Genomic DNA, 21,057 nt, shown 5'->3' on the forward strand with positions numbered 1-21,057 from the left:
AGGACACTAGTGTCTCGTGTAGAGGTTAATGGAACCATAATATATCCTTGGTTATGCTGAGTGACGCCTTTGTGAGATGTCTAGCATTCCCAGAGTACAGAAAGTATTTTTTCAAAAGTAATAATGATGTTGATGATGACAATAAAGTGTATATTATGTTCCAGAAGTTGTATTAGCAGCTTAACATACATTCTCTTATTCATTTCTCACAACACTGAGAGGTGAATAATATTATTGTTATACCCACTTGACAAATGAAGAAACTGAACCTTGAAATTCAGGGGCTTGCCTGAGGTCAGCCAGCAAATAAGTGGGGAAGTAGGGCTTCCAACCCAGGAAACCTGAGGCCAGATTCCACACTGGTACCTAGCACTGACCTTAGAATGAGTGCCCCAGATGATTACTTAGTAGAGAAGCGAATGGATGAAGAAGGAAAAGAAGAGTAAGGTCTTGTTGAGTCTTTCTCTCTAAACAGTATCATGGCCACCAATTATAAGGCTTGATCACTAGTTATTTGGACATATATTTTTGTGTCTCAACTAGACTGGCAACTTAATGAATAAATCCTGTCTCATGGGACTATCTATTCCCTCCTGGGTAAATAGAAAATTCTGGATAAATTACCTCTACAATAGAAAAAAATTCATGTGACTCAGAAGTCTCAGAAGACTATATCACCTCTTCATGTTCAGTAATTTATTCTTTATTTCTGAATTTCTTAATCTACCAAATAATAGTACCCACCTCCTAAACATTCATGAGTATAAAACTAAATGAGATAATATACATATGAAAAATAACAATCTATCACATAGTAGGCACTCAGTGTAATTTATCATTAATATTATTCTACAAGTTTCCATTGGTCCAAAATAAAATATATATGTATGTGTGTATATATATATATATATATATATATATATATATACCTGTGTGTGTGGATATATATATATATATTTATACTACTACCCCTGCTATTTGAAATAACTACCATTTATTATGTATTTAATATCTTGCAAGCATTTTAGAAGGTGATTCTTATATATTACTAATTTTAACAATGGCACTCTGAGGCTCAGAGAGGTCTGCCAATTTACCCATGATCATACTGCTAGAATGTGCAAGAGGCAGAACATAAACTTAAATCTGTGTGATTCTAAATCCAGTGCTATTTCCGCTAAAATGAAGAACATAATCTGAACCAGGTTCTCTTTGTCTCCTCCTCTCAAAATGTGAAGTTCAGATTTTCACCACACATACATAGTATTCCAGGTAGGAATTCTGCTTGTCTCTCATTCCACAGGCATGCTCTTACATCCTATCCTGAGATAGAACATTGTTTTCAGAGGAGAAATTCCACCTTTTTCATGAGGCTATTGATACTGCCATGCTGTCATTTCAAAGAAGACGGACTTGGAGAAGGCAGTCACCACAACCCTGTTGGACATTAGAATTCCTCACTGATGTGAGGAATCTAAAATCAAAACTAGAAAAGATAATCTACTCTCATTGACCTACAGCTGAGAAGATAGAGAAGACTTGCCTCTTAAAAAGGTCAGAAATGCTGACCCAGCATCTCTCAGGACAGTTATGGAAAGGAGAAAGTCCATTCAGGCCACAGCTACCTGTCTTCTGTGGCAGTAAACATCGTTTCTATTGCAACAAAGGGCACCTAGTATCACCCCCTACTGAGTAATCACTAAGAAAGCAATTCTATTAACAAAGGCCACAATGTCAGTTTCTTACAAGCTAGCCTAAGCATTATGTATAATTAATAACTCCTCCTTTATCTTAAATCAGATTAATAAAGCAAATGTGTTTTTAAAACATAACCAACCTTGGGATCTGAATAGGACAGGGGTAGGGGAAGTGTAATGTTTACCAACCACACTGCTTTCAGAGTCTTTGCATTTACGTTTATGCTACTTTTCTACAAAGCGAGTGGAAAATAGACACCCTTATTTGAATACTGATTATATTTACATGGAGTATTCTTCATTTGTTGTCAGTAGTGGAAGGTTATATGCAAGAGAATATAAGTTATCAATAATTTTTAATCATATGGCCTTCTGAAATCTGCTCATAGATACTTAGTAGCTTTACTTCATTTTCCTGACTCTTCTTATTCTGATAATCAAATCAGAAATATACTAATTATTAGCAATATCAACTGTAACAACTAATAACTACTGAGTGCTTACTCTGGCCCAAACACTCACAATCTCACTCATCACAACAGCTCCATGAGATAGGTATTATTATTTATTCTATTTTACAGTTGAGAAAACTGAGACTTAGAGGTTTTAAACCAACTTGCTTAAAAAGTCCTTACTCTTAACCAAAGGTGGAGTAAATACTTAATACCAGGTATGTCAGTCATTAGTCTCTGCCCTTAACTACCACCTAGAGTACTTCCTTATAAAGAAAGGAGAAGCCAAGAGCGGTAAAAAATGTTGCATTCTAAACATGTCTGCTTTGGTCAGAGTATTTCCGAAAAAGCGTTCCAACTCCCATTTCCATTTTCTTGGCGGCCTAGTCCAACCCAAGAACTTTCCTTGGTCTACAAGACAAGAACAAGCAACTGCAGTAAGAATTCATTTATGCCATCTATTCCATGAATACTTACTGAAGACCTAGTCTACATCCAAACCTGTAGACTAAACACTGAAGAAACGTTGCCTCAAGAAATAGAGTCTACCCATTCAGTGCACAAACTACACATAGAAGCGCATAGCTGGACACCTGGCTCAGAATGACCCAGGGGAAGTGTCATCACAGCTGAGACCTGAGGATGATGAGAGTATTTTCCAAGGCAATGTGTATTTATATGAGCTGTGGCCTCAGTATGTCCTCTTCTTCCTCCAGAATATTGAGACTGGTCCTCTTTGTGGATTTTGCAAAATTAAAACAACAATTCCAACCACCTATCAGTTAAGTAAAAAGAAATGTAATATTTTGTATCAAAAGGAAATGTAACAGGACCATAATATTACGATGCAGGAAGTGAAGATAGATGCACAACTTTCAGTGACCTTAGCAGACCATCAGCATTTCACTGAGCCATTCTCTTTCCTGTCATTGCTGCATAAATATGTATATAAAAGCATATATAAATACACAAGTAACTGACGGTCAAACACTCAGCCCTTCAGAGTATAGAAAGGAAAGAGGGTCACAGGCCAATATTCTTATGGTAAGGTGACAAAGCCCCTCAATCCTGTGATTGTAGCATGTTCTTTTATTTGAGTAAGGTGTACAGTTGTTGGAGAATTATATAGCTGTCACTCAAAATGGTGTAATTTACTCATTGGTCAACCCAAGCATTAAGTACATTTGCTCCTTCAGTTGCTGTCAAGCCCAGAGGGAGTGCTGAAGTCAGCTACTGCCCTGGCTGGAAGGCCTCAGGGAAATAGAGAATTGGGTGCTTTCCTTGCAACAAGAATTGGCACTCAAATCGTCCCTGGTGGGGATGGCAAATTAGGATTAATGAGAACAATGTGTCTGTGCTCTTTTGCTGAAACATTGGCTCACTTCTGTTTCAATTGACACCCAAGATTATTTTTTTTTGCTTACAAAGATTTTCTTATTAGGGAAAAAAGTGGCAGATTTGCCATCCTAGAGCCTGCTGAATGACAAATGCCACACTTAGGTGTACATAGGATAAGACGGTAAGCTTTGCAAATGTTTCCTAGCAGGAAACATATCCCAGGCAAAGGGAAGAGCATATGCAAAGAAAACATAGTATGTTCCTAACTTCAAGCAATATTTGTGTCCTATAATAAAGGTCCTGGTGAAGAATGTCGAAAGTGTTTAGAGACTAAACAGGAGCCAGTGCACAGGTCATGTAAAGAATTTTGGCTTAAGTTAGCTGGTCTAATTAGATGATGCTATTTAGAGTGTAGTGAGAAGTTTCCTAAAGAGAAGGTGCTAGCCCACAATCTGAGAACTTGAATGAGTTGCTAGAAGATGCTCGACCTCAGATTTCCATAGGTTCTGTCTTCATTGGCATTGAGGAAGAATCCTGAAAGGTGCTTAGTTACCAACTATGGTGCATAAATGGTTTATGCTGCCTTAGTAAGATTACAAGGAAGGGATCTTCAGTGGTAGATTGCATGATCATTTCCTCTCCATCCTGTAAGAGGATGATATATCCTCAACCACAGCTGTGTCTCTTGCAGTATCCCTGCCCTAAAAGGAGTATACATCCTGTAAAGGAAAATTTTAAATCTCAGGACCTCCCAAACTTCTTATGCAAAAGGATGCTTAAACCCAGAGGAAGCTGAGTCATTGCAACACCCTCTTCCAAAGAAATAGCTGTTACTAAGGCTGTGCATCAGCAAGATCCTCATGAAAAGGTAAAAGCCTCAGACATCTGCAAAGGGCTGCCCCCACAGATCATTCACAAGTAAATAAATTGCTGGCCTCCCATAAACAAGGACATGCCAACTGTAACTTTAGGTCTACGATCTAAGTCTAGCTCCTATAACCCACATTGATAATGTTCATTACAAGCTTATTTTCCCAAGTGCAGAACAAATTCAAGACTCATTTCTTCAACCTACCCAGAGATGTCTGCATAGTTGACTCTTTTTACTTCCTTTTTTCTCTTCAGAAATTTACCTTATCTCATGGAAAATGTAGATTTACTGGGCACTGACCAAAGTCTCACAGGAATGTAACTATTCACCTTACTGCCCACCTGCCCCTCTTCCTACATGCCTTCCACACCTTTAAGGAAATGTATAAATACTAAACTTCCTGACAACCTCTTTGGAAAAATAGCCACAGTTATGTCTGTGGCACTTATTTTCCTCAGATGCATTCTAAAGCTGGCTTAGTAAACCTCCATAATTGAGACCTGTGTCAGTCACTCATTTTGGTTATCAATCCCCACTGCGTTGATATTGGATTTGGCCTTGAGATGTGCTTTGACCAGAAGAATGTGATGAACTTGACATACACATCAGAGCAAAAGTATTAGGAGGCATCACTTGTTTCTGCCAACCCTCTTGTTCTTCTGTCCTCTACCATAAAAACTGCATGTCCCAAATTGGGTCTGCTCCTTGAGCCTGTGTCCTGCCATGCAGCAATGAGGAATTGCAGAGCAGAGCCACAGCAGTTGACTCACAGTCCCAACACATAATGTAAGCCAGAAATACACTGTTATTCTAAGTCACCAAGACAGTGTGGTTATTTGTTACTGCAGCAAACCTGCATAACATATCTTCTAAGACAGCTCTTTAGATTTCATTGCCAGCCAAACAGAAAAATAACAAGCAAAACAAAACAAACAAAAACCTCAGGGTGGGATAGCTATATATGCCTATGGCTGAGCTTTCATACATGTGTCAATTCCTATGATTTTTTTAATGGTTGTCTGGAGCGCTATGACAAGAATGTTTGTGTAGTCATTTCTAATCTCAACAGGGAAAATTGGCATAATCAATTATTAATGTCTGCCACGAGCATGAAATTGAGAGGTGGTGACACAGATGACACGTTTGCTGGTCTAAAGCCAACTTCTCCCACCCTTGTAGCCTTTCAAAGAAAGAAATATTGTGTTTTCCCCTGTATCCATCATCTTTCCTGGTTCCTTCTAAAGATTCATTCCCTCTCACAGGACTCTCACACCTCTGGTTGCAGCAGCAGAGAGTGTGATGGCAAATGAGGCTGGACTTTTTCTACCACTGATAATAAAGGATCAGCATAAATACTTATTTTTTCTCCTTGGATGACCTGTCCATGTGCTTCTCCATCTGATCATTCCTTCCTGTGCTTCTGGAAAGAAGTGGTCAGTGTTACTGATCCTCTAACCAGTCTTACACAAAATACATACAGCTCTTCACATGGCTGAAATGAGTATGGGTATTTTCACAGAACCCCAACCCTCCAATCCTACTAGCTTACTCGAGGTTAGGCTGGAACGGGGCATATTTCTTGTGGTAATCAGGCACCTGGCATATGCCACATTCCTTCTCACAAAGACCTACCCTCCAACAACCTCTCTTACATTGCTAGAGCGCCACCTAGAGTTCACTGTAACAAATTTGGTTCCCCAAGCCTCCCTATTAGCTTGCTATGGAAAGGGCCACATTACAGAAGAGAAAGAGGACAGAAGAGAAGCAATTTTTGCTATACATTTCTATGTGCTAGGGTGCTATTCTAGGAGGCTAAATGCTTCACTTATTCATATAAGGTAATTATTATCCCCATTTCACAGATGACAGTAGTTTGCTCAACAAATAGAGCCAAGATTCAAAACCAGGACTTGCTGACATCAATGCGGATGTTTCTTCCATTATTCAACACTTCCAGCTCTTAATTTCATTCAGCACTCCTCGATTTCAGGACGTTCTATGACTCCCCCACAGAATATGTCAACCTCAGTGGAGAAAATTTGTCTATGTAAAACCTAAATGCATTTATTTACACATTTCCTATTGCTACTTTTCCATGCCTTTTTCTCCTATGCCAGATATGTACTAAGCATCTGTTGAATAAATAAATGACTAAATGAATGAAATGTTTTTTTCTTGACTTTTTTCAAACCCTTTTCAAAATTCACATACCCAGAATAGCTACACCCACATCTGACTACTCTGTTACTTTATATTCCCACCTTGTGAAAGGTCTCCCCTGTTATGTCCCCACTATCCTATAAACGAACCTCATATTACCACAATCCATACATTTCTAAGAATGAAGCGATTAAAATTACTTAGGACACTTCCTATGCAAATGAAAGCCTACACAAAACTACTTTCCTTCAATAAAGAAGTCACGTAATTATCTGAATCATCAATTATCTAAATCATCACTTATTTACCTGCTTTATTGAGCTAATTTCCTAATACTAGTTTATATTAAATAATGTGTGGGTATCTATCTGTCTATCTATCTATCTATCTGTCTATCTATCTATCTGACACACATACATTAATGTGAGTTTTTCAGTGACATACAGTTAAACATCTGAAGCATTTTTTCTGGGACTATGTGCACTGTCTCAGTAAGAGTATGAGCTCTACGAGGGCAAGTACTAATTTTAAAATTGTGCTATAATTTTCTAATTCCAACTGTAATTTCTTCAGCTATCTCATTAAATGTTTATGACTGACCAATGATTCCTCCTCTTTTCTAGCTATTCTCTAGCAATTCCTTTGAAAGAAATACTAATGAGCAATTAAATGTTAAAAAGGGGCAAAAGAATGAGGAGTGGATTTTCCCAGAAGGTAATTATGAGTGCCAACCATGTTCCAGGAATCACTTGGAGTGATGGGAGGACATAGTCTCTGGCCTCAAGGATATTGTCTCCTGGGATAAACAGACAATTACAGCACAGTATTCTGGGTCAGCAGAGGCCCAAAGGTATCCTACACTTAGACAAAAGGCAAAAATGACTGACTGCTGAGGTCTCTAATTACTGAGATTCCTCCTGAAGTGATGGTAAATGCTATAATGCAATTATAGTAAATATAATGCAATTACAATAAATGTCTGTTGAATTGAATTAAATCAAATTGATGCCTCGCTCTCCAGAAGCTCACATATACACCATGAAAAATGGAAATGCCATTATTTAAAAAGAAATTCAAGGCCTCCTAGTAAATTATCCATGGAGATATTTCAGAAGATTTTTAACCCATAAGAGTCCTTAAGAAATTCTATAAGCTTCTGCCCTACTCAAGTGGCCCTCTCATCTGATGAATGGACCCTTATAGAAGCTTCTTTAGAATATTCTCAGACATTTGAGGTAAGGTCCTGGCAAAATGAGAATGATTTTTCTGCCACTGAATAACTTAAGGATGATAATGACAACTAAATGTGATTGATAGCAGCCACAATTTGTGCTAAATTATTTCATATAAAAATATGGCCCCCAACAAAGCATATCTTTGAATGCTGTTTTCTCAGAATTTGGTACATCTTTTGCCTCTTTTCTCCCTCCTAAATAAGTTCTTTGACAACAAGGTTGCGTCTTTCTTGTTGATAATAGGATGAATGAGCATATGATAATTGAATGCATGAAAATGAATTTAATAGATGGTTCCTCATAATGGTCTGACGTTTTATGGCATTTATAAACGGGTACATCTCACTGGCACGCTCCACATTGAGCAAATGTATTTTCTTTTTAATTTTCACTTTCTGCTTTAGTGCTTTCTTTTTTTCATCAGACAGGGAAAGCATGCTTTTATAGCAGTATTAGAAAATAAAAATAAGCAACATTTTTAAAACCAAAGATTTCACCACCTAGCATTAACCAATATTAACATTTTGTTTCTGTCTTTTCCAAGGTTTTCCTATACAAATATACACTTTTTAAACAAAAATATTTTTTCTGATATATACAATATTTTGTAATTTACATATTTATAAATAGTAAATAAACATACTTTGTCATAAGTATCCATGTGCATCCTCATCTTTAGTAGTTACAAAATAATCCGTTGTGTATATCTCAACATTTATTGAAACTATACTTATTATCAGGCAGCTGGGTTGTTTCCACATTTTTGCTATTTTAAACAACATTATAATAAATGTCTTTCTACATACAACTTCTTGTATTTATTTGAGGGTTTTCTTTAAAAACTGGTAGAATTGCTGGGCCAAAGGGCAAATCCCATTTTAAAGGCTCCTGTTGCTTATGACTGAATTTCATACTATAACTGCTTTATGCCACCACTGTGTCAATCCTAGGTGTTATGATCTTATAAGCTTAGATGACATATAAAAAATTAACATGTTTATTTATTTCCTACATTTAGTGAATATTATAGTGATTCCATAAACCTTGTTTATGTGTATAAAAGCAGAATGTGTAATGATTTTGAAGCTGGTTTCTCAAGCCAGATTACTTGATCTCCTATGCTGGCTCAGCTGTTCACTAGCTCTATGACTCAAACAGGTTAAAGAGCTTCCTTGGGTGGGCTTCAGCATCCTCATCTGGAATATGATATAATTAAAGTATCAATCTCTTAGGGTTGTTCTCAGAATTAAGTGATTTGACCCATAAAGTGGACACAGAACAGTACCTGGCACAGGTAAGCATTCAATAAAAGCTACTTGTTCTCTTGTTTCTAGGAACACAACTAAATTAATTTTTCAGCCTTTCTTGCAATTAGATACATCTATGAAACTAGACTGTAAGATAAATTGATGCATGTCATTTACTGGTCTGGCTCATAAATACCTTCAAGACACTATTCTCATTCATTTCCTTGTCAACCAGCAGAATAGAGATCACCCAAAGGACCTAGAGCAGGTGGAATCACAAGATAAAAGGAGCCTGGATGTATAAATGACTATGGAAGAGAGCTCCACCACCACCAACCACATGCAACCATCATTCACCAACGAGAAATAAATGTATATCGCATTGCATTTTACATGTTTCGTTGCTCTTGTCATAGCATCCAGCCTTTCTTGACTAATAGAATTGCCTATTGTTATTCCTTTATCACATATTATCTGTTTTTTAAAAAGAGAGAATTTTACTTCAAAATATGAAGAATGGAGAGGCATAAAAAGTTCAGGACTTGAAATCCACTGTAGAAAATCTACACCTTGATAATATATGAGTCCATGGGTCATTTATCTATCTAGAATGTATATTATCCCACATCTTTATTTCTTTATATTCCACATTCTGGCTCCAGGATACAGAGGTTAATTTCAATACAGCTAAATGTATTTATTCAGCTTACAGACACAGATTCCTCATATTCCCTCTTACACTGACCAGTGAACATCGTTTTCTTACATTTACTAAATCACTTAGGCCATAAATACCAAAGTACCAGCTGAGAAAATCCAGGAGGAAACATTCTTTGGGAAAAAGAGAACTATTCAAAAGAAATGCTATTGCATAAAAAAAAAAAGTTCCCCATAATGGTTCTGCAGTTCTGAAATGTCTACAGGAAAGTCATACCAAACAGGAATATATTTCCCAAGTTTTCCCCTTGAGGATCCTAGACATGAAAGAAAAATGCTCACTTTGAAGCATTGTTCATTTTGCAAAAAATATTATTTGTTACCAAAGGAAGGGAAAATTAGAAGGATACCAAAAATGATTTTATATATGTGTGTGAATATATATATACATATATGAAATTTTATGAGCTTTCAAGCAAAAATTTATTCAAATATACACCATGAAACACTTTCCACATGGTTTACTTTCTAAGGTTAGAACTCCCAACTGAAACTAGCTGGAATATTTTTCAGAGTGTTTTGAGTCTCCAGGGACCATAAGACATTAAATAACACTATCAAAAGAATCTTTCTAAATATAGAGTTAAATGGCTCTCCCCTTACATTTGCATCATGCTCCACAATGAGTTTTCTGTGTAGGAAGGTATTATCATTCCCATCCCACAGGAGGGGATACTGTAATTCAGAGATATTAAAGGGTCTGTCCAAGGTTATCCAGATAGTGCTACAAGGCAATCCAAGTAATCCTCCACTAAGTAATCTGCAGACTTCAGTTTTCACATATGAATTTTCTAAAAATGTTCAAAGTGACAGCTACAATCAAGTTAATCAATGTAACAGTTACAGATGTGTCTATGAGAGAAAAAGGTAACCAATAGGATGCATTTGACCTAATCCCAGCTTGCATCATAGAAAAGAACAACTAAATAACCTGTGGGCAGTAGGTTAAACCCTAATCTGATAATTCCAGTGCAAATGCCAGAAATGTAAAATGTTTATCATTCCCCATCCTAAAAGCATACTTGTTTCAGGAAACAGTAAATAAAACAAATGTCTAAGCTAATAAAGTGATTTGAAACTTTTAGTGGTATGATTTAACCACCATATGTGTTCCGGAGAAACAGCTATATAACAAATATTTATATACATATTTAAATACCACTTCCCATTTATTTTCATTATTCTATTTGAAGTATAATTCTTTAGAAAGAGAAGAGTGGCTAAGAGACCTTTTTATAAAATCACACAAATATAACAAAATTGTAAATAATTGTGCATTTAACAGAAAATTATACTTTCTTGAAAATGTGTTAAGAACAGTCCAGAGAAAATACAAAGTAGGAATTCAGAGTAAGAACTAAAAGACATTTCAACCTGTTTCACTGTGTAATTTTTATGCTCAATTGAACAAACACAACAACAAAACCACAAAAGAGTTGGAAATGCCTTTCTGTCCTACATCGGTTTGCCAAATGTGCTTAGAATATTCTCTATCAGTAAGCGTGCCAGCAGAAAACAGATTTCACCCCAGAAGACTCAAATGAAGACACTTTAATAAAAGTGCTATTTATGAAGGTATAGTCAGGGTTAACAGAATGAAAAGGGAATGATAAAACTAGGTAAATCTTTCTTTTCATATTAAAAAAAAAGAAAAGGAAAAGGAGAGCAAAACATCGAAATAGTAAAGTCCATTTTATGTATTACAATTAGCACCTCAATTTTGTTTTGATGTTTTGGCAGGTAAGGTTAAAGAAGGCTATGAAAGCTATGTTTGGTTACATCATCTTTCTCAGTGTCATCATCACCATCATCATCCTCATCATTATTCTCTTAAAAATATTTCCTATTCATTGAGTGCCAAGGGCCTGGTGAAATCATATAGTATATATAGCCTTTTAAAATTGGCTTCTTTCACTTGGTAATATACAATTAAGGTTTACAGAATTGCTTAAATGTCTTGCCAACAATAAATATTCAACAAAAGTTAACCATCATTACTATTATTATCAGCATTATTATTTTATAAATGTTCCATTTCCCTAGGGGATCAAAAAGAAGATCATACATTTTTCTAGAATCATGAAGGTCTTTGCTAGTTCCCTCTGTCATATTTACTTCCTCAGCACCTTTTACTTCCAAGTTTCTTGTTTGTTTGTTTATTTGTTTGTTTGCTTTTTGAGATGGAGTCAGTCTTGCTCTGTTGCCTAGGCTGGAATGCAGTGGCACAATCTCAGCTCACTGTAACATTTGCCTCCCCAGTCTCAAGCAATCCTCCTGCCTCAGGCTTTCGAGTAGCTGGGAGTATACGCACAAACTACTCTGCCATGATAATTTTTTGTATTTTCAGTAGAGACGGGGTTTCAGTATGTTGGCCAGGCTGGTCTTGAACTCCTGACTTCAAGTGATCCACCCACCTTAGCCTCCCAAAGTGCTGGGATTATAGGCCTGAGCCACCACGGCTGGCCCCAACTTTTTTGTAACATGCATTTCACTCTTAATATACTTGCCCAGTCCTCTACTTTCCTCGAAACTGACAGCTTTTTGAGGACACAGACCACTTGTACTCCCGGTCTGCTACCCTATTCCAAGTATTTAGCAAAGTGCCTGGCGGGTGGCAGGTGCTCCTCGAACATCTACAAAGTGATGAATGTTTGGCATGGTGGCCTGAATTGAAGGTACGAAAAGATGCAGTGACACAGCCTTGGGGGAATGAACAGGAGGGAAAGGCTGTTATGAGACCATATTCCCTGGAGTAGAATAATGGTGAAGACTCACTACAGTTTCACGGCACACAGACCCAGGGACTCAAGTACTTTCTACAGGGAGACTCTTCATTTGCATTATTCCTCAATTTCAACTCAGAGTAAGTAAAATTTCTTCATAGCAGGGAAGGTCTTAAATGAATTTAGATAATATATTTAAATATGTTACTCAAATATGTAAAATTTAATATCTAACCATTAACTTTGGGAATTGCTGTTACTTACCGAAGTCCAATTCAGATCAGAGTTAATTTCACCCTAATTTTCTTTTACATGCAAAAAAATTTTGCCTATCCACAGTTCTACCTAGAATAAAATCAGCACTGCAGTATATGAGTCTTCCTCAGGATTTACTCCACATAAAAGAAAACAGAATTGTTATTTTTAAAATTTATATTTCTTCTCTGACTCATTTCCAAAGTATTCAAAGCATCTCTTTTTGTTCCGGCACATTTTTCTCTTTATGTTATTTTTATTTTAAACTAATGGTTATGATACTTCATTGACGTCACTATAGCAAAAAGATTAAGAGAAAGCTTTCTTCTAACTAAAATATTTCTTTAACCCACTACAAAACTCTTAAAGCTAGATACTAATATGTCCTGTAATTAAGAAATGAGCTTCCCAATAGGATTTATTTTCATAGATTTAGATTCAATGCCAAGAAGCTACAGTTTAAACTGTCACAGTGCCCAATAGTAAAAACTTGCAAATCCTCAGAGACCAATTTTAAATAAATTTGTATTTCAGAAAAAAATAAAGTTCAATGAAGATATCCTTCTATTCCTTCTGTTACCCTCACTTCCACCCAAAGTAAGGCAGACACGGAAAGAGAAAGTGAGCGGGTAGAAAAGAAAGAGAAAGAGAGAAAGAGAGAGAGAGAGCACATTAATATCCAAAAAACATTACCCTTGGTTTTGCTGTGAGAACTTTGACGTGGTTTTTCTGGCTAGGCCTGCTCCCCTGAAGTCCAAAGCAGTTACAATTCCATTCCCTAGGGTGCCTGCAGTTAACTTAAGAGTGAGAAAAAGAATGAATGACAAGGTCAGGGGTCCTGATTAGATTCTTCTCCGCTGCCCTGAAGGACTAAGGATGACTGCAGAAGGCAGGAAAAATCCTTCCTGTTGATTCAAAAGAAACGGAAGTTCAGTGGATTCAAGCAGCTCTTAAATGTAATAGTTAACAGCACAGGTTTTGGAATGAGACCCCGTATTAGTTGTGTGAATTTGGGTATTTCACGTAATCTCTCTGAGCCTCATTCTCTTCAGCGTAAAATACAGAGGATGATTCTTCCTTTCAATAGACTGTGCATGTCAATGTAAAAAGCACCGTGGCACTCAACACATTTTTATTTTTGTTTTTGTTTTTTTTTTTTAATTATACTGCCTTCAGCTAATCTTCGAAGAATCCTCTGGAAAGAGAACAGGGGAGGTCAGGAAACTCCCAAATTGTCTTAATTTGGGACACAATGAAACAGATCAACTGCAGTTACGAGGACCCTGAACTGAGGAAACGAGATTTTACTTAGAATACACAAAATCGAAGTGAAGAAATTCAATTAACAACAATAAACCTGGTAAATGGGAGGATCAATGAAATTCTGTTTTATCCTAATTAATGTCACGTGTCTTTCTAAGAAAATCAGAGACAATAACCCCTACCACCAAAAAAGATGAAATAGAGAGTATAGCTTCTGACAGCCTAGACTGCAGAAGTGTGGGGTTTAGAGGAAAGTTTTAAAATCACATTCACTATTTTGTTTATCTGATACATTTTTATTAAGTACCGGGGATATAATAGTGAATCAAAATGACATGGCCTTTGCTTCAAGGCTCTTACACTCAAATGGGAGAAGAGAGTGATAAATATGTAGTCGTACAAATAAAAAAATGTAAAGATACTGTAACCACTCTAAGATAAAAGTGTGGTATATTAATAGGTATTCTAGTTTAGACTGAGAAAGCCTCTCTGGGGAAAGGCAATTATATTCTTTCCTTCCTTCCTTCCTTCCTTCCTTGGCATGGGCTCTCCCAAGACTAATCTTGTGATAAAAGCTTATGCATGAATAGTTTATTTAGGAGCAGGTATGAGAGACATGGTAAGAGAAAGAGAGCCAGTACAAGTTTACATTGTCAAATTTGCCACTGCTCTACGAGACGGAAACTGCCTTTGCAAAAATGATAACTAAGGAAATTATGACAGTGAAAAAGATGAAACCTAACCAACTCCATCTTGCTTCTAACCTTTAATCTGTCCTTATTCATTCCTGGGTGTAGGCCAAACTAACCTAGGGAAGAAATTTAGTGTATGGTTTGACTCTGAAACAAAATTGATAATGGCCCTTTCCGGAAAAGACCCTCTTCTTTCCTGGGGACCAGTCTGCCTTTGCAGGACTAACAAATTAGCTACAAGATGAGAAATTATGGTTTAGGGGTTATGCAGCCTCTGGCTGCAAGAGTCTGAACCTCCCAAATTGCTCCTGTGGATAATATCACTATTGTAAAACTTCAGATCAGTGCTCGAGATATTTTGCAGACTCTTCACTCAGTGAATCAGCTGACACCACACCCAGACTTATAATCTGACTCAACCAGTTCTGTGATCCCACCCAGGAATAGAAGACAGCAAGAAAACTTCACTTTGACCCCGTTTGATTCCATCTCCAAGGTGACCAATCATCACTCCTCAATTCCCGAGCCCCTACTCACCAAATTATCTTTAAAAACCTGATCCCCATATGCTGGAGACTGATTTGAGTAATAATAAAACTCCGGTCTCCCACACAGTCAACTCTGTGAATTACTCTTTTTCCATGACAATTCCCCTGTTTTGACAAATTGGCTCTGTCTAGGCAGCAGGCAAGGTGAACCCACTGGGTGGTTACAAGACAAGTGGCTGCTTAGGCCACAGTGCCAGCTGAGAAGTCTTAGGAAATGCCTCTTTGCACCATCTTCTGAAAAAAGAACAGAAAAGGATTTTTCTATGGTCTTCTGTCCTACATTACTCAAAGGTTGCTCTGTATATGCTAACTTCCCCAAATCCTGGGTTGCACATGCACGAGTGGCTAGTATTGAATGCCAATCAGGCATGCCCAGGCCTGCAGCAGAGAAGTCCCTGGGCAAAGCAAGAAGTATAGAGAATGGTTCCCAAACAAGGTACTGCCATTTGCACACAGATAAAGCTGTCCCCCAAACAGGAGCTAGAATTAGAAGAAAGGCTAAGAAAATGTGACATGGACCACACAAGTGTTCTGATGTCTCTGAGACATCCTACATTCTAGTTCAGATTAGTCACTCAGTACGTTTTTATCATGTCTCTTTATTATACTGGCCTCAGCTAATCTGAGGCCAAAACTTGCTAGTGGTTCCCTGTTACCTACCTAAAAAAGGGCCAAATGCTTCAATATGAAGTCAGGGATTATCAACATTTGGAGAGTAGCTAGAGTCACAGGCGTCCCTGAAGAAAATCATGACTAATATTCCTTGTGAAATATTTACATGTGTCCAACAGTAGGGAAGTAGTTTGATAGATAATAATAAAATATAAAATAGCTATTAATGATACTTCAACAAAATCATAAAGGTAGAACTGCTCAGGATGTAATAGTAAGTACCAATGCAAAATTCCTATATTTTCATTCCTTCATTCCCCCCCACTTCTTAACCCTTGTATATGTGTGGGGGAAAGAGGCCCTTGGTAAAACAGAATAAAGATACAAACATGCTTATGTTGTTCTCTTTGCTTAAGTGTAGTTTTTCAAATTTTGTACCATAGGTTGGTTTTATTTTATAATTAAAAAATATTAACTTAAAATTATGATTATAAAAATGTAAAATGTATTTCAATAGAATGAGAAGCCAGCTCTGAGTTGATGTCAGAAGAGAATCTGGGAGTCAAAAATATCGCTGCTCTAAGTTTATTCTTGGCCATTCTTTGTAAAATCATGTAAGTTGGCCAGGTGCAGTGGCTCACACCTATAATCCCAGCACTTTGGGAGGCCAAGGCAGGCAGATCAAAAGGTCAAGAGATCGAGAACATCCTGGCCAACATGGTGAAACCTCATCTCTACTAAAAATACAAAAATTAGCTGGGCATGGTGGTGCATACCTGTAGTCCCAGCTACCTGGGAGGCTGAGGCAGGAAAATCACCTGAACCCAGGGGGTGGAGGTTGCAGTGAACCGAGATCTCACCACTGTACTCCAGCCTAGCAACAGAGCGAGATTCCATCTCAAAAAAAAAAAAATCATGTAAGTTTTTCTGCACTCTGGCATTGTCTCCTCATCTTAATCCCTAGGGAGCCAAACTCACTGAAGCAATAATCAGGTGCCAACAACTAAATTTCAGAAGGAAATGTCTCAGGGACCACAGTAAAAATTTTCAGTGCCAGCCTATTATTTGAGGCTACCACGTGTTTCACTTATATAACCTCAATAAATATTATGCTGATGTTTGTTCAGATTTAGAAGCTTTTTTCATCCTATTGCTACCAGCATATTTTCTGCACATTAATAATCATCACATTTTATATGAAATATGACCCTCATTTTTAAACAAATTACAAAGCCACAAATTATCTATTTGCTGAAGAATAGAGAAACTTAGAATTCTCATGTCTTTGCTTTTGCAACAAGCCCAAAAGAGATGAAGCTGATTATTTAACATGCCCCTTCCCGGCACACAAGCTCTTGTTAGTCAATAACTATTTTGCTGTCATTTTTTCTATGCTTCTGCAAATTTTAAACCTTTTCATCCATCCATTATTATTAGTTGATAAGATTAATTTGGTAGTATTTGGGCAGTCTGATCCTTATACTCAATTTTGAATATTTTGAATATATAATACTGTCCTATAATTACCTTCTAAAATCCTCAGAGGATTGGACAATGGACTATTACATTCCCATAGTCTATTTTCCCCTTTTACCAATGAAAGCCAAAATACTTGTTTTTTTCTTTCTAGAGTTTTGTCCATTCCAAATAGAATTATATTTTTTCTTCTCTACATAAATCTAGGAATATTGCAACGGTTGCCAGGAGAAATAAATTACAGTGTTAGGCTGCAAATCTGTAGGTTTAAAGGTTCACCTTCCTTCAACATTATTTTAAAGAGAAAATACTATATTTCAGCCAGGAGAGAAGACAGGTTCTTGGTTTTATTCTCTAGTATTAAGCTCAGTTCTCTGTTTTGTAATGCCTAAAGGGATATTATGATTCTTTACAGAAAAGAGACATAATTTTAAATCCTTGTGCTTTGGCTGAATGAAGAGTGAGGTGATTGAACCTGGTGGAGGGAGGGGCAATAGGGGAGTGGGAGGGTTCCATTCTTTGTCAGTATAGTTTCCATGCCTCTCCCTCTCTCTCTCTCTCTGTCTCTGTCTCTCTCTCTCTCTCTCTCCTTTCGATGCATAGCCAATTGCAATCTGCACACAATTTAGATGAAGACATTTAACTGAATATCCAAAACCTAAATTTTCTTTTCTTTATAGATCTAGAATTTTTCAACGATGTTGCTTTTGTAACATACAGTTTGGGAAGGCAATATTATTGGATAAGGTTTTGTGTTCTTTCAGGGGAGAAACCATTACTCTTTAGAATTACAATGATCAATGTTGAAAGATATTCTCAAACACACACAGACAACCTGCGTCAGCATGAATTATGTGGGGGCAAGAATCAGGTTTGCAATATGCAGTATTTTGCTCAAAGGACTTTCACCTAATATATCTGAGTTGATGAGTATTTTATAGTCAGCAATACATTAAACATATTTGTAAGAAGCTTATTCTGTGCCAATGGTTGCTAGAATTCAGAGTTTCTGACATCATTCAAAATGCAAGTGTTTGAACCAAGCCAACAGCTTCAGAGGGAATCAGTGTAGTATAAAACATGGCTAAAAAGAAGCTGCTGACTGACCAACTTGCGATCAAATCACTGATATGAAGACTAGGAAGTTAAGAATATTGATGAAAAAGAACTTGAAGTTGTAGACCATGGGATGTTGGGTTGTTCTGAGGGTACCAAGGGACTTAGATAGATGGTCTAGATAAGAAGTGGCAAGAGGTAGTGGTTAATAAGTGGAATAAAGGTGTTCAGACTTTTGAGATGGAATACAAACACTATGCAGCAATTAGGTAATGACATTGGGATATTTTCCATGAAACACTGCTAAGTTTTAAAGTGGGATATAAAACAGTATGTGGAGCAGGATCTTGATAAAGCCAAACAAAAATAAACAAACAAATGTTAATGGTGATCACTTTTGGGAGGTTAGGTTGTGGATACTATAATAACAGTTCACCCTTATATCTGCAGTGCCTGGAAGAGCACAGAAAACAATATTTAGTGGGTACTTACTTTCATTTTCCATCCAGTTTCTACAATGACACACAGTGCCTTTGCAATCAGAAAAATAAAAGTTATTTTAAAACATACTTGTTTTTGAAATGAGGTAATTACAAGGAATGATGAAGAATAGATGTCATAACTGTCCATAGTTGCTAGATAACTTCCCCTAGTCAGATGTACATCTAGATAAAAGAGGGAGTATAAGGGAGAAATCAAGAAGATTTTCTTGATCCACCCCAGTAGTTTCTTATCTTGAAGACATTATAGGCAAGTCTCCTTCAGATCAGCAGCAGAGGGCAATGGGAGGCATACTCCAGGCTAGGATCATATGGATAATACTATTGCTGAGCATAGTAAATTATTTTCCTACTTGTGACCTCAATTACTTTGCATTTACAGAATACACAATAGCATCATACTGACCCTACTGCCCAAGCAAACTTTTTAAGTGGGCCATGAGCCCAAGTTGCTGTTAGAATATATCACCAGACCCTTGACTTCTGTAACTGCGCTCCATGAGTTGGAAGCTCTCAGGGGTCTTGATCTCAGTTAGTGCAATGATTTCTAACTAAAATAATTTGCAGGCACTACAAATATTGTAGAAGAGGAGACTAGCCTGGTGGCCTTCATCATCCCAGCCACCTCAGCTGGTGATGGGTAGTCAAGCACAGCTGTAACATCTCTATGTGGGATCAATACTCCCCATAGTCTTTTGTAGATTATTTGAGCCCTGGATACCCTCGACAAAATAGTTGGGCCCCTTTTCTGCATTTTCTGTCTCTAGGTCCTAGTTTTGGTTATGGACATTGCACCTTGTTTGATGCCCACAATTTTCATTGACAACCTTGCCTCTTCCCCAGCTTGCCTCATTGAGTGACACTTTTACCTGGTAGTCAACCAACCCTTGGCCTGGGAGCCTGGCCTCTGCCTAGACAGTCTAGCCAAGCTCTCAGCGGATCTCTATTGACCTTCTCATCTGTCAGGGGTCCATGTCTGAATAATTTCCTACCCTTTCCCTCTTGTCTCAACTTTTCTGGTGTTTGACCCAAACCCAGAAGCTCCTTCCTTTTCTCTGTAGATAACTCTCAGCTAACCAGTTAACTATGCAGATAATTTGAAATAGTGATGTTTTTCAGAGTGATCCACACCACCAGAATCAGAAACGCCTAGAGGTTTGTTACTCAAAATCTGGCCAGAAACATTGGCATCACCTGGGAGCTTGTTACATATGCTGACTCTCAGGTTCCACTCTAAACATCCTGAATCAACCTCTCTAGAGGTGATGGATGGGAATCTCTGTTTTAACAAGCCTTCCTGTTGATTCTTATGTTAAAGTCCAAGAAACATCGTCTATTATGCTTGCTAAAAATGTAGATTCTCTGGCCCTGTCTTAAATGAAAATCTGCATAAATAACAAATATTCCAGGTAATGCCTTCCCATATCAGATTTATAGGGCTTGAGCTCAAATGCCAGCTCTGCCTCAAGCCATCTGTGCAATCTTGGACAAAGCTATTTAATTTCTCTGTGCTTTGATTTTCTCATTTTTCAAATTAAAAATTCTTCATCCCAGGTTTATTGAGAGTATTAAATTAGATAATGCCTTTGAAGTGCTTAACATAATTCCTAGTACAAAGGTAGCACTAATAAATGTTTGTCTTTGTATTGTATTAATGTTTATCAACTGTAAGGTGTTAATGTGCTAGCCTTTCTCCATACCCAGGAAACATATGTGCATTTTTGGTGACAGTTTCTGATGACAATACCTTAGATCAAAGAAATAACCCAAGGAGGAGGGAGGAATTGGGAGTTATTGTTTAAAAGGTACAGAGCTTCAGTTTAGAAAGATGTAAAAGTTCTCAAAATGTATAGTGATAATGGTTGTACAACCATGTGAACACACTTAATGCCACTGAACTGTACATCTAAATGATAAAGTCATATATTTTATGTATATTTCACCCAATAAAAATAAATAAATACATGCATCAAAAAGAATGGTTAAAATGATACATTTTATGTTAGGTAAATTTTACTATATTTTAAAAAACATTTTTTGAGGAATAACTCTAAGGACAATCATTGAAGGAAGCATCTTAAGATTGATAGAAATTATTAGGATGCAACAGAAAGAGAGAAAAATGATTGGTATTGTTGAAGCTTTGTGTTGCACTAAATTTCTTCTGGATTTAAAGGAAAATATCAAGTTGGCAACCAACTTAGTATTTCCTATG

This window comes from Pan paniscus, chromosome 4 (assembly GCF_029289425.2).
Source record: "Pan paniscus chromosome 4, NHGRI_mPanPan1-v2.0_pri, whole genome shotgun sequence".
Lineage (NCBI taxonomy): Eukaryota > Metazoa > Chordata > Mammalia > Primates > Hominidae > Pan > Pan paniscus.